Source organism: Bombus vancouverensis, chromosome 9 (assembly GCF_051014615.1).
Source record: "Bombus vancouverensis nearcticus chromosome 9, iyBomVanc1_principal, whole genome shotgun sequence".
NCBI classification, from domain to species: Eukaryota; Metazoa; Arthropoda; class Insecta; order Hymenoptera; family Apidae; genus Bombus; species Bombus vancouverensis.
The window spans coordinates 82,286-95,407 of record NC_134919.1 but is presented as its reverse complement, the minus strand read 5'-3'; the positions used below and the strand labels follow the sequence as shown (position 1 = coordinate 95,407).

The 13,122-nt window shown below is 34.8% G+C and overlaps 1 protein-coding gene across 11 annotated transcripts in view; it reads left to right on the top strand.

Annotated features, from left to right (window-relative positions):
* Positions 1 to 9,766, top strand: part of LOC117162548 (uncharacterized) — a 33,926-nt gene extending 24,160 nt beyond the window's left edge. For 2 of the 11 annotated variants that reach the window (XM_076621266.1, XM_076621267.1), the window contains 3 exons: positions 1,056 to 1,240; positions 1,633 to 1,801; positions 2,076 to 2,357. The gene's annotated coding sequence lies outside the window, so the exon portion shown is untranslated. Of the gene's footprint in view, positions 1 to 1,055; positions 1,241 to 1,632; positions 1,807 to 1,926; positions 2,358 to 2,460; positions 5,985 to 6,138; positions 6,268 to 6,515 lie in introns of those variants that run through there. The other 9 variants (XM_076621262.1, XM_076621260.1, XM_076621264.1 and 6 more) reach the window with 9 other exon arrangements.
* Positions 9,767 to 13,122: the final 3,356 nt, after the last annotated feature.

Genomic DNA, 13,122 nt, shown 5'->3' with positions numbered 1-13,122 from the left:
TGTACGGTACTGTATCTGCCATATTTCTTGCAGAGGTTTACATTTTCTGTAGTCAAGGCACCTGCCTTCTTGATTGTCCGGTGTGGTACATTCTGGATCAAACAATTTTAAAACATTTATACAGTTCAAAGATGCGTAAGAAAGCGACACCGATTACTCAACTTTCGAAGTAAAAAGCCGATCAAGTCCACCGGATTGCCCTACAGACACGTATTAATCCGTAAGAGTTAGTCATCATGTTGATAATAATTGTCTAAAGAAACTCACGTGAAAATATTAAATTTTAATTGTCATATTAATAATTTAATTATAATTTAATAATAATAATTTAATTTAAAATGAGTGAGGGCTAGGAGATCATTTGGATCGGTGGAGATAGGAGTTAGCGGGCGGGAATTGAGGACTGCTTCTATTTCTATGATAAGAATATTACGGTGTTAAGCTCATATGTTTCTGTTTCTCCACTCGCGCTGCGCCATAATATCCTTTGATATTTCCGATCCTCTGGTCGTACGAGGAATTGCCGATACATTTTCTCGATGTCGCCAGTGAGTACGTACTGATGAGCGCGGAATCTAATTAATATACAAAATAAATTGTGAATTGATTCGAGAATATAGGATTTCCCCATTTTCATGATTATCGTGATTTTTGTATAAATATATTTTTTAACATACTAATAATTAGGTACTTATAAATTAGTATTATCAATTATTTTGCATTTATAATTCCGCCTCTAGTATAAGTGTTAATTGAAAACTAACTTTATGTTTCAAAAAGTACTAGCAAAGTCGTTGAGTAACAAGCCACTGATGCTAACACAAATAGCATTGTCGTAATTAAATATTTCTAAATATTCATTTTTCACTTTGAACCTGTAGAAACAATTTATTATATATACTATTAGCTAAGTAATTGCATACTTAATTAAGTCGAAATATAAAACTTAGTTATTTTGATAATTTAGAAAATAAAAAACTGACAAACATTTCAATTTAATTTATGGTTGGAACAAAAGACAGTTATTTTTCATTAATTGAAATATTGCAATGCAGAGTACTTTCCAAAATACGCCGAGAGTATTCCTGATGGTGAAACGAGCGTTGCTTCATCGAACGCAGCTAAAGAAAACAACATCTATGTAGTTGGTGGTACGATGCCTGAAATAGAGGGCGATAAATTGTACAATACCTGTACTATTTGGGGTCCCGATGGAACTTTGATAGCAAAACACCGAAAGGTAAGTAATATATTCCTTTATGGCTTTGAATTTGAAAATATTGGGGTGAAGAAAGTGACTCTATCTAGGAATAATTTAGGAATATACATATGTACATACGTATACTATAACCAATTCTATAATTTACGGTTTATAAAATACGTTATGATACGGGAAACGCCCATTTTTGTTGTAATGTGTTTGCTGTTGTATAAATTTTTCACATACGAAAATACTTATTTTTTCTCCTTTTTAAACATTATTAAATGATAAGATTTTTTAATAAAAGAAAGTGATAAAAACGCTGTCAGTTATTAAATAAAAAATAATTAAAGTTTAGGAGTTGGTAACTTTGATATTAAATTACAAAAGTTGCAGCAATAGAATTAGCGACCACATTTTTATGTTATTAGGTACATCTATTCGACATCGACATTCCTAATAAGATTACTTTTCGAGAGAGTGATTCACTCAGTCCTGGTAACTCCCTAACGACGTTCGATGTGAAGGGCTGCAAAATAGGTATTGGCATTTGCTATGATATTAGATTCGAGGAAATGGCACGCATTTATCGGAACAAAGGTACAGTAAGTTAATCGATCAATACTTAACTAGCAAAAAATTAAATATCTTTCTTAAATATATTCTATATAAAATTAATATAATCTGTAACTCTGTATAAAAAGAAGCTTAATTTAAAAAACCAGTATATTTGCTGAAAATGAAACAAATAAAAGAATTAAAAGCACAATAAGAGGACTGTCCTCGCATATTCAGAAATGATGGAATGTGAACCGTGCAACTACGAAGTTAATTGGTATTCGGTGGCTTCATATTTCCTGCTTCTCTGGGTTAGGTTGCCAAATGCTGATATATCCAGCGGCATTCAATATGACCACTGGACCATTGCACTGGTCATTACTTCAGCGTTCCAGAGCGAATGATAATCAATTATACGTTGCCTGCATATCACCGGCTCGTGTTCGTTAAGCAAGTTACGTCGCATGGGGACATACACAGTTGACCAATCCATGGGGAAAGATTCTTTACGATTTGGAAACTCAAGAGAATATGGCAGTCACCGATATCTGTAATTTACAGCTTAAAATTAAAAGCGAGAGATCCATGATGTAATTAATTTTTAGCCTCGTTAATTTATCGATTTAGCCATCTTCCTCTGTATTTGTTGAATTTATTAGTAAGCATTACTTATTACTTCGTATGTTTCTTTTTTCTATCAGATCTAAAAGTTGTTGAGGAAGTAAGGGCTCAGATACCTACAGTTTCTCAGAGACGTACAGATTTGTACGACACTGTCTGTAAGAAGGAGTAACTCTACACTAAAACAGAAAATGTTTTTTTATAATATTTCTACTACCATATTCTTTTTTTGTGAATTATTACTAATTTCTTATCATTTGTACTAAATGAATGACTCAATTAAGAAAACCAAAACGTTATAAATAATAATCTGTATATCTTGTGTATCAACATGTAATTGGATATTATAATAATATAGGAATGCTATAATAATATAGGATAATAATATAGGAAAATAATAATATAGAAAAACACACATGCTTTTAAACACCTTTAATATCGATCACATAAATTGTTATAATTCACAATGATTACGCATACATAAAAGACCCCTTGATAGTAAAATTTACGATCAAAAGGCAATTACGTATCGTTTAACAACATTTAATTTATAACACCTTTTAAACATTTAGACAGATTAACACATAACACTTCTTATATATAAACATCAATTCGAAGTTATCAGCTTGGAGAAATTGGTCGATTAATACCTGTAGATTGTCTGTCTCGATGAAAGACTTAAAGAGAACAAAAACATGATAATGCCGCTAATATAATATTCCTTCTTTCTTGTATCTGTCTGCCTCTCAGGTCGTTTTACTAATTACAATAAGTAATTTCGACTTCTTTGCGCTCTCTTTTAACGCATTCGAGACCGAAAGAAATTCATATCAGTCAGTAGGCAAGGGTATAATATACATATTTTATATATAACTTATGTTGTTACGCCGCCTAAAACATCTGCACGCCAGCCCGCGCGACCGGACAACAACCGACCTGCGTAACGTCACTTCGACCCTCAATAAACCTAAGGGCCCACCATAACTTTCACTTTCCTGTATTGTTTCGCCATGTGTCGTCAATCCGTTTGTCCTGAAGAATTTCTTAAGCCTAAAAGTATTTTCGACGCACATCTGGTTTTTTAGAGAGGTCCTTGGGTTTATTAGTCGCACTTAAAACACGGAGAAAGCGGGTATGCACCCATGAGGAAAATCCGAATAGCCCTGTAATAAAACAAGCTAGGTTTTCTCATGCACACAGTCATCTATCCACCACGATGGTAGGAGACTCCCTACTCATCCCTTCGAGCAGTAATGCAGGTCATGACCAATCGACACCTCGGTTCGTTACCCTCACTTTTCCTAACGAAATTGGGAACAACGAATCCGCGTTCTTTAGGCACAGGGGCACACCCACGCCGAACTTTTCTTCCGTATTAAAAAAAGAGCGACAGTCAGTCTAAAAACTAACGCCTAACGCGGCAGTCTGCACATAGCGCGAGAGTCGCATACTTCCCGCAAATCTTTGTCGGTTCTCGGTGTGGTCGAACATACATCTTCTCTCCTAAATACATCATAGTGCTAAGTCCATTAATACACTAATTTCCAGTATAAGAGCCCTGCTCTAGCGCACATATCTATCGCATCGTCGTGCGACAAGTTGTTAACTATTTATTTCGGCATCAGTGTAGTCTAAGTGTTGGACATATATAATTTATAACTCTGTGAATCACAGGGTTATACAAACTCAATCACCCCTTATTATCTCAACGGAAATCAGGGGATCGATCAATTCGTGGTGTCGACTGCTACAGTCGTAACGGGGATTTACGACCCCCGTTGACGTCTCTCCTCGCGATTACGTCTCCCCGCAATTGGTCGAAATTACATATGTAGTAATGTATATATCATGTTATTTTCATATTTTCTTCAATATAGAATTATTATATATATATATATGTAATATCGTGATGTAATATGTTTGCAAAAAGTGGACAATAGAGATGTTAATCAGACAGAAAAGACGATTGTGGCTTAACTTGAACTATTCATACCAAACGTACAGAACACAGCGCAATCCACACTCTCTCGGCAACGCCACTCGCAACCTCCGTCTCCGCTCGACTCGCGCTCTGTTTCTCGACTCGCACTCTGTTTCTCGACTCCCGCTCTGTTTCTCGACTGACCATCTCTGGCCGTTGTCCCATTCTATTGCCTTTTTCCTAGGCCCACCGCACACGTGTTCTGCAGACGCTCGTAGCCAGGGTCACGTAGGTCTTTTCCACGAAACTATGCACTTGAAAAGACCGATGACACATTGATGGGCCCGACGGCGCCTCGGCTCTCGCGACATTGTTCATAGTTCGCCCGATATTTTCCAGGCCTTTCGTCCACGATACTACATATATATATATATATATATATATATATATATATATATATATATATATATATATATATAACTGTACATAATACATTATAGAATAACATAGTATATAATTTTATATTTTAAAAATATGAGGCATACTATTTAAGATTGTCATCGATTTAAAATCAAAGTATGAAAAGGATACCCTGGAGAGAGTAAAACACAGAATCATTCCAACTAAACATTCAGATCGTACCGACACCTAGGTATCGTCTTACAATTAAATCTCGATCTCGAATGGATTAAAATGAAATACATACTTGCAGCTTCAACATCTTCAATATCGAGGAGATTCAAACTTTACAAATAAAAGCGGCCTGTTCCCCTTTCCACGACAGACTCTCATACCATATCCGCTCTTATCCAGGCTTTTACTTGAAACCAGCAATGCGTTCATTTACAATTTAAATTTACCCGGACCATCCACTGAATCGTCAGCCCTTTACAAGAAATGAGAGGGAACGTTCGCCCTTGAACACATAAAATCAAAAAAAAAAAAAAATAGAAAAGGAAAAAAGTCACAAATTTTAGTGAAGCTATTTTACTGAAACTTATTATATCATTTTAACAGCTATATATAAAACGTTGATTTATTTCCTTTCGCGCAGAGCAATTTTATTTCAAATTTCTAGCTTCAGAATGATAATTACGCATTTGTAATTATCAGCAAGCTTTAAAAATATGGAATATTCAGCCAGATGAAATATAGGTAAAGTATTTAGAAGAAAAAAGATTGAAATGTTTTATGTAAAACGATTAAATTAAGTGGAGGACTGCGCTTCTTCCTGCTCCTCTACATGGCGCTACGCGGGACTCGCTTCTGAGCACGTCTTTCTCGTTGGAGGCTTCTTCTTTCTTTTCTTTCCCAGTAGAATTTTTACACAATTCTTTCTCCCTTTTATCATTAAATTACCTTTAATTCTTAACGATCTTTAATCTTTGTCTCTTCTTCCCTATATATATATTTTTGTTTACTTTTCTCCGCAGCGAATTTTGTCTTTCTGACGCAGGATTAGGTTCCTGGACTTAGGGAGTTGCTATACGCCAGCTCCACCATGGCGACGGCATTCACTAGGCAGCCTACATAGCCACCTTTCAGCTCACGCTTCGGGACACTTTTTTCGCTGAGATTCTCCGCGATGAGGCATGAAAGCAGAGACCACCGTCTGCGGAGGCATGATTATTCTATTGTTCCTTTTAACGAATAATCGTTTTACTCGAGTCCTCTTACTAAACCGTAAGTACAAAAGACTATTATACTTAGATAGGTACTTGGTCTCAAGAACCAACTTATTTTGGTCTTTCGATTAAGTTCTTAATTAAATGCTCAATTAGATATTCATAAATATATCTTCATAATATTTCCCTCATCTATTTCTTTGACATTCTAGCAACCTCGTTAAGACGTCCGCCACTTCAACTTCTATCTACAAGTGGCAAAAACTGAAGCTGACCTTCTTCATGGAGAAACATGCCGGAAATGGCATCCGCACGTGTGAATAATTATACTCAGTGTCCAGGTAGTTCTTTCGATCATCCGATAGAAGTCGTTTCTGTTTTTCAGAGTTCGTTCACGCCTCCAGAATGTAAAAATATCCAAGGAAGTACCATTAGGAAGCAATGAAATTCAGAGCTTCTGTGGTTATTCCTTTTTCTGATTGTTTCTTTTCTTTGCCCAAAATGGATGATTTCTATATCAAATTGTTTATTCGTATTTTTTTTTAATATTCCTTGAGATTTTCAATCAACTCGATTTCGAATTTTTTAGCACCCGATCTTCTGGTTGACGTCGTTAAGAAAGAGGAACGAGTGCACAGGAAGCATGGTCGGCGTGAGCATGATTAGATCCGGTCTGCCCGATGACCTTGCCAGTGATAATAGCGGTTCGTTAAGGTGGTTGCAGTCTTGGTTTGCTTCTGTTTCGATTTCCAGCGAACTCGTCAGCCGGCATGGCTTCCGAGATGCTCCCCCTGAAACAAGTCGAAGGGAAATAATTAATGGACTCTCTGTTCGATTGTACGTGGATGACAAGCTGACCGTAAAAAGAAATATACAAATACGATTAGAAAATATAATCCGAACCCCTTTCGGTTTGATCTGAAGGTTTCTTTTTCTAGACGGAACCAAAAATTCTTATCTGGTTTATGGTGAGCTAAGGAACTCTTTGAAAACAGCATTTATAACTTTCGAAAAAGAGACAGGTATTTCTTGCGCGAACAATTGAATAATTAATTCGTTCTCTAAATATCCTTATTTGTTGTTCCTAAAATACATAATGATTGGAAGCTTCTTACGGGAAGCGCAATCAGCCGCTGATATCATTGAAGTCGAAACGCCATTAAAACCATATTACGATTCGCATGCGACATGCTCCATTCATGAAAACACAAAAGCAATAAACAAGTACAAATCAACGAAATAAATCCTCCGAGAACGAGACGTTACAGGAATTATACCATTGCGAGGATACAAAAGACTTGCTCATGAGCTACTTCCTTCAAGTAGTCGAGCCGGGTATTTTCCGGTCGTTAACTTCCATATAATGGGATATTAAAGAGTACGGACACAACGCTGCTACTTTTCAACTGTGTTTGCGAAATGAAGTTCGTCGTTATCCGATTAACACGCTTGCAGATGCGTTCTTTTTGTTGCAAATTAAATGAACAAATTGTACGAGGCAACTGTCATTAGCGTAATTTTAACGTGTACATTTACAGTATGATATTAACCATTATTGAGGATTGTTAAAGTGAATTAATGCGTAACTGCGTCATCCACGATTGACCATGATTATGGTAGTGACTATTGCTATAAATGAAGCTTAATAGTTGTCGAAAAGAATCACTCGAAAATCGTGTTCATAAATCATTCTCTCGTCTCGTATCGTGTTCGTCGGGCGGAAAATAAGATTGTGTTTTAAAGAAATCGCGTGTTCCGATTACTATCAAACTTACTGTCACTCGCATAGCAGAAGAAAAAGATTAAGATAAGGTCACCAATGAGCAAAACGTTTAACGTATAAGTGTGGTACATTAAAATTGAGTCCACTGCAACCCTCATGACATTTAAAATCCTACGCGTATATTGAGTAAAGTTGTTATATTAAATATAATCATATTAAATACAAGCTCGTCCGCTGGATTCCCAAATTATTTGGTTAAATACTTTGAATACGAGAATACCGAGTGTTAACAGTAGTAAATCCTCTATATGGTATGTTTACTTTGCTATCTTGAATAGGTAAATAACATTTCACTTTAACGCATTTAACCAATATTATACGCATATGCACATAATGTTACTGTTACATATAATGATATATACGTAGATATACACGTTAATTAAATCCTCTATATGGTATTTTTATATCAGTATCGTAAACATTGTAAACCGGAAATCTTTTATTACACACGTACATATACAGTCAATATTATTGTTACATATAGTGATACATACGTTGATCCACACATTAATTAAATCCTCTATATGCTATTTCTACTTTGCTATCTTGAATAGATAAATAACATGTCGCTTCCAGATGTCAAATAATATTTGCCAAATGCACATATAATGATATAATTACATATAATGATAATAACAATATAATAATTATATATAATATTGATAATAATGATATAATTACATATAATGATATATACGTTGATCCACACATTAATTAAATCCTCCATATGGTACTTTTGTATCGGTGTCATGAACATTTTTCCCCGAACGACCTTCTATGACGCATGTACGTATATCGAGAATATTATTGTATTATATATAGTGATACATACGTTGATATACACATTAATTAAATCCTCTATATAGTATTTTTACTTTGCTATCTTGAATAGATAAATAACCTCGAATATAGACATACAGGTACACTTACGTTGATATACACCTTTGTACAAGGTGTCAAAAAATTTTTTATCACGGCGTTTTTTTAAGACGATTTTATAGCTTCGAAATTGATCTTGACACGATTTTCAATGTCAAATTATTTTCCTATTGCATCATGTGATACTCATTAGGAGGAACGAAACTTCTGTTTTCTTAGAAAAAATGTTTGAAATTTCATTAATTCCTAGATTGATTTTATTTATACTTTAAGGTCAGATATGACATCAAATAATGTCAATACTAATATCTAGTTATTTGTCAATTTATAGCATCTGAAAAACAAGATATCTTCGAGACAGCGTGGGTTTTCTTTCCAACTTTCTTAACTTTCGTTACATATACATATATGTCGAGTAAGCGTTAGGTTTAGAGGCGTGTAACGAATCTTTATTCGGACTAGCCATCGTTGTTGTACAATAGAGATTATATTTACTGGTATAAATATTGATTTTTACAAAGTTTGATAAATAACCGTGGTGATTAGACACTCGAGATATTAAAGACAATGTTCTTAGGTTCAATAACGAATCCACGGTCAACCGGGTAACTCTTTGTTAAACGTAGAATATATTTTGAAGCACAAAGTAACGTTTGCTGTGACGCTTGGTATAATACTGCACGTAAAGACGATGTGCAAACTCTCCAAGGTGATCGCAAGAATAAAAGACTGATGGAAATTTTCCTCTCCTTACGATCGCGTTTGTTCATTGCATATTGGCCGGGGATATCAACAAAATTCCAGCCGCCGTTGCTAGGCAGACCCGCGTAGAGCCGACATTGCTCCTGCCCGGGGTTTGATTGTTAATACAACATGTGTCCCACAATATTGGCACTTCTCTGTTAGGCAAGAACGTTCATCGCGTCACCGTGGCTACGTTCGGCGACCAGTTGTGTCACCTCGAGGCCAAGCCAGTGTCACAAATCTCGGCCAAACATAATCGGATTTGTGAAGGATTGGTCGATGAATGGTTGAGTGAAATAACGAGAGCGAAATATTGCTGTCTCAGTCCGTCAAATATATTGTAGTATCGTGGAAATTAAGATATAAATTTTTTCCTGATTACTTATAATTTATTAATAATGAATTGAATATAGAGGTATTAATTGGACAGAGAACGATGTTTGTTTAACTGAAACTAAATGCGATGCTCGTATCTATCTCAAATAACTTTACAGTTACTTGGCAACTCTCGTCACAACGAATCTAACACGCACACACACACACACACTCTCTCTCTCTCTCTCTCTCACTCTCTCTCTCTCTCTCTCTCCCTCCCTCTTTAGCAACTCTGACAACTCGATCAATTCTCTCAACTCTACTCTCCGACGTCTCGATCAACTCTGACTCTCGCAATCCACTCACTTTTCAACTCGCATACTCTGACCTCTCGTTGTTTATTGTTTTTCTCACATCACTGTAAGAACTACGTGACTTTAGTCACATAAGCGCTCTTAAATGTAAACGAACCACAGAAAGACGACGTACACGGTTTTTTCTAATTTCAACCGACCTCTAATTCAAATTACTTTACGATAATACAATATTGTGAGTAAATAAATAAATAAATAACTAAATTATTTACAGCCTAATTCGCGAATCGTTGGTACAAATACAAGTCGCGGAATAAATACTCGATAAATACTCGGAGAAACTCTGCAGATACACTTCGATACTCGTTTATACTCGTTGATGCTCTTCGATACTGTTCGATACTCTCTCGCTCGCGATCGCGTCCGTTCATTTATACTGGTCGGGAAAGAACCGGAAAATTCGAATTCGTCTACGTTTGACGGTTGCATGTAGCGGCGACGTTATTTTGCCCGGAGTTTATTTGTTCTTACATTACTTGTAACCTAACGGTCTTGATACTCCGAGGCAAAACAACAACAGGATTTGAATTGTCCTCTGACTCGTGTGCCGCTACAGATTGAATCATAACAACTACCTCTAAGTTTTATTATTTAAGTATAGCTATAATAAATAATTTAGACTAAAGTATTGGGGATCTTCCCAAAAATTCCAAAAGAAAGGCCCCGATGTTCTTTCATCTCCGACATATACGAGGTAGTTGGTAACTGGTGGTACAAGCTTAAAGGTGGTGATTCTACGCGAAAAAAGGAGTCGAAAATGTAGAATAAAAATTTTCTTTTTTAATTTTTTTTTTAATTTTTCCATCGAGACAACGATCTACAGTGAGATTCGTTATAACGAGACGTGATAAAGTGCACGCGTACCGAGCGAAAATTCAAAGTCGATTTTCTCGAAAACAAAGCCTCAAACGAAAAATTTTTATTGTATTTTTCGACTTCTTTTTTCGCGTAGAATCACCCCCTTTCCGCTTGTACAATGATTTTAATATCGAAAATAACGATTATTATACTGCGAATATTTATATGAATACGTTATGTTAGAATATATGAAACATAAGGTCCTGTGAAATACGGTCAACAAACGATAAACAATTTTACACGAAGAAAAACAAGAAAAATATAAAGAATAACAGGCTTTGTTTTCAAGAAAATTGATCTTGGAAATATGTTTGAAACATGTAAATTCGGTTAGTTACCGACTAGGCAAACGGAAGTTACTTTACATGCAAAAATAAGTGAAAAATGGGAATAAAATCTGTTCACTGTTCGACACGTATCTAATTTTGCAACCTTCGATAGGCGATTCTTGTAGATTTTTGCAAGCTACACTCGAATTTGTAAACCGTTTTTTCTTTATAACTCACAATTTTCGAAAAAATCAATTTTGAAGAGAATTGCAAATTTTCAACTTTGGAAATATTTTACGTTATTATAGTAGCAGCTATTGAGTTAGGGTTGAGACGAAAAAATTCTGTGGACTTTCCCGAATAAAATGATACGTATTGTTATTGCATTGTGAACATTTAAACAAGTCTAAATAATAATTAGAGCGAAAAGGTATCTCAAACGCAACATTTCTTCTTACATTTCTTAGTTTATTGAAAAAGCTAAAGGTCTAGGAGAAAACCTAACCACAATACGCGATGCAACAAATATTTCTGCTAAGGCAAGCATCATCTACCGCATTTCATTATCATTAGCACCTCGAGTATCTAATTACCACGATTACTTGTCAAATTCTGTAATAATCATATTTGTACTAGTAAATATCTTCTCTATTGCATAACAACAATGTCTAATCCAGGTGAAGATTCGTTACACGCCCCTGACCCTAATCATGAATCTGCATTGTACTGCACATAAAAATTAATTCAACGATTCCGCATGACTAGATTGAGCTAAATTTTTATGTATTCAAGAATGTAAAACACACATGAAATATATTCAAAGCGTACGTAATGTAGATATTTTTGCATATTTTGTTATATTTAAGCATAAATTAATATTTCAAAACATAAGGAAAGCTAATAATAAGTGAGTTATCGTGCGCCAATATATTTCATAACAAAATAACTCTGATTCATAGATACTTGTTGACACGTTTTCAAACTCTCCTGCTAGTTATATTTTTCTCGCCTTTATACATCTTTTAACACTTGTATTAATTACCACATATACTGCTGCGAATAATTATAAACTCAACCCTATTTTTATGATACTAAAACAAAAATTGAAAGAATCGTTTGTATAATTTCGTATTACAATATAAAACAAAACTGAAGATAGAACAAACAAAAATTGTTTCCTTTCGAACTCTGGAAAAACTTAAATTTCCTCTTAAAATTGTGTTCTTGGCTGTGAAACAATTCAATGATAATTTTGTTATCCTTTTATTTAATATTCAGTGGATTTTCCTTTATTTTTTATTGCTTCTATCAATCTGTGAGGTACACTATACACTGATTTATTAAAAAAACAGGAGAGATATTATCCAAAGAAATTATTGCCTTTTTTTTAGAATTTAATGTATATATTAATTTATAAGTTAATATATGTATTAAAGAATGATATTGTCGCACTCAAATGGAGAGATTCGTGAGATTTATCAACAAAGCTCACTCCCATCATGGTACCAAGTACAAGAAATATTCGTTGCTGCTTTTACGAGGCAACAGTCATCTGGAAGATTGAAACTACTAGCTGCTCTTGCATACAATAAAGTATAGCGGATCAAATGTTTTCTTATGCCACTACAATTAGAAAAGGGCTCAAACGATACTGGAAACTTGACATTCAGTTTCTTCTGGGAATTACAGAAAAACGCTTTAATAGTTTACAAGATTACGATAAAGAAGAATACAAATAGAAAATTTAGGGAATTATTAGTTATGAAAATATTAGGGCTGATTGATAATGTAATGAAATCTTCCGTTTAACGTAGATATCATAATATTGTCATCCGAAAAAGTGCTTCTGGACTGTTGAGGTTATCTGATAGAGGAACGCGTGGATAAATTTCTAATAGAAATATATATTGAAGTAAGCTTAAGTACAGGTATAGTATATGCTGATCCAGATGATGAATTTAGCAGTGTTACATT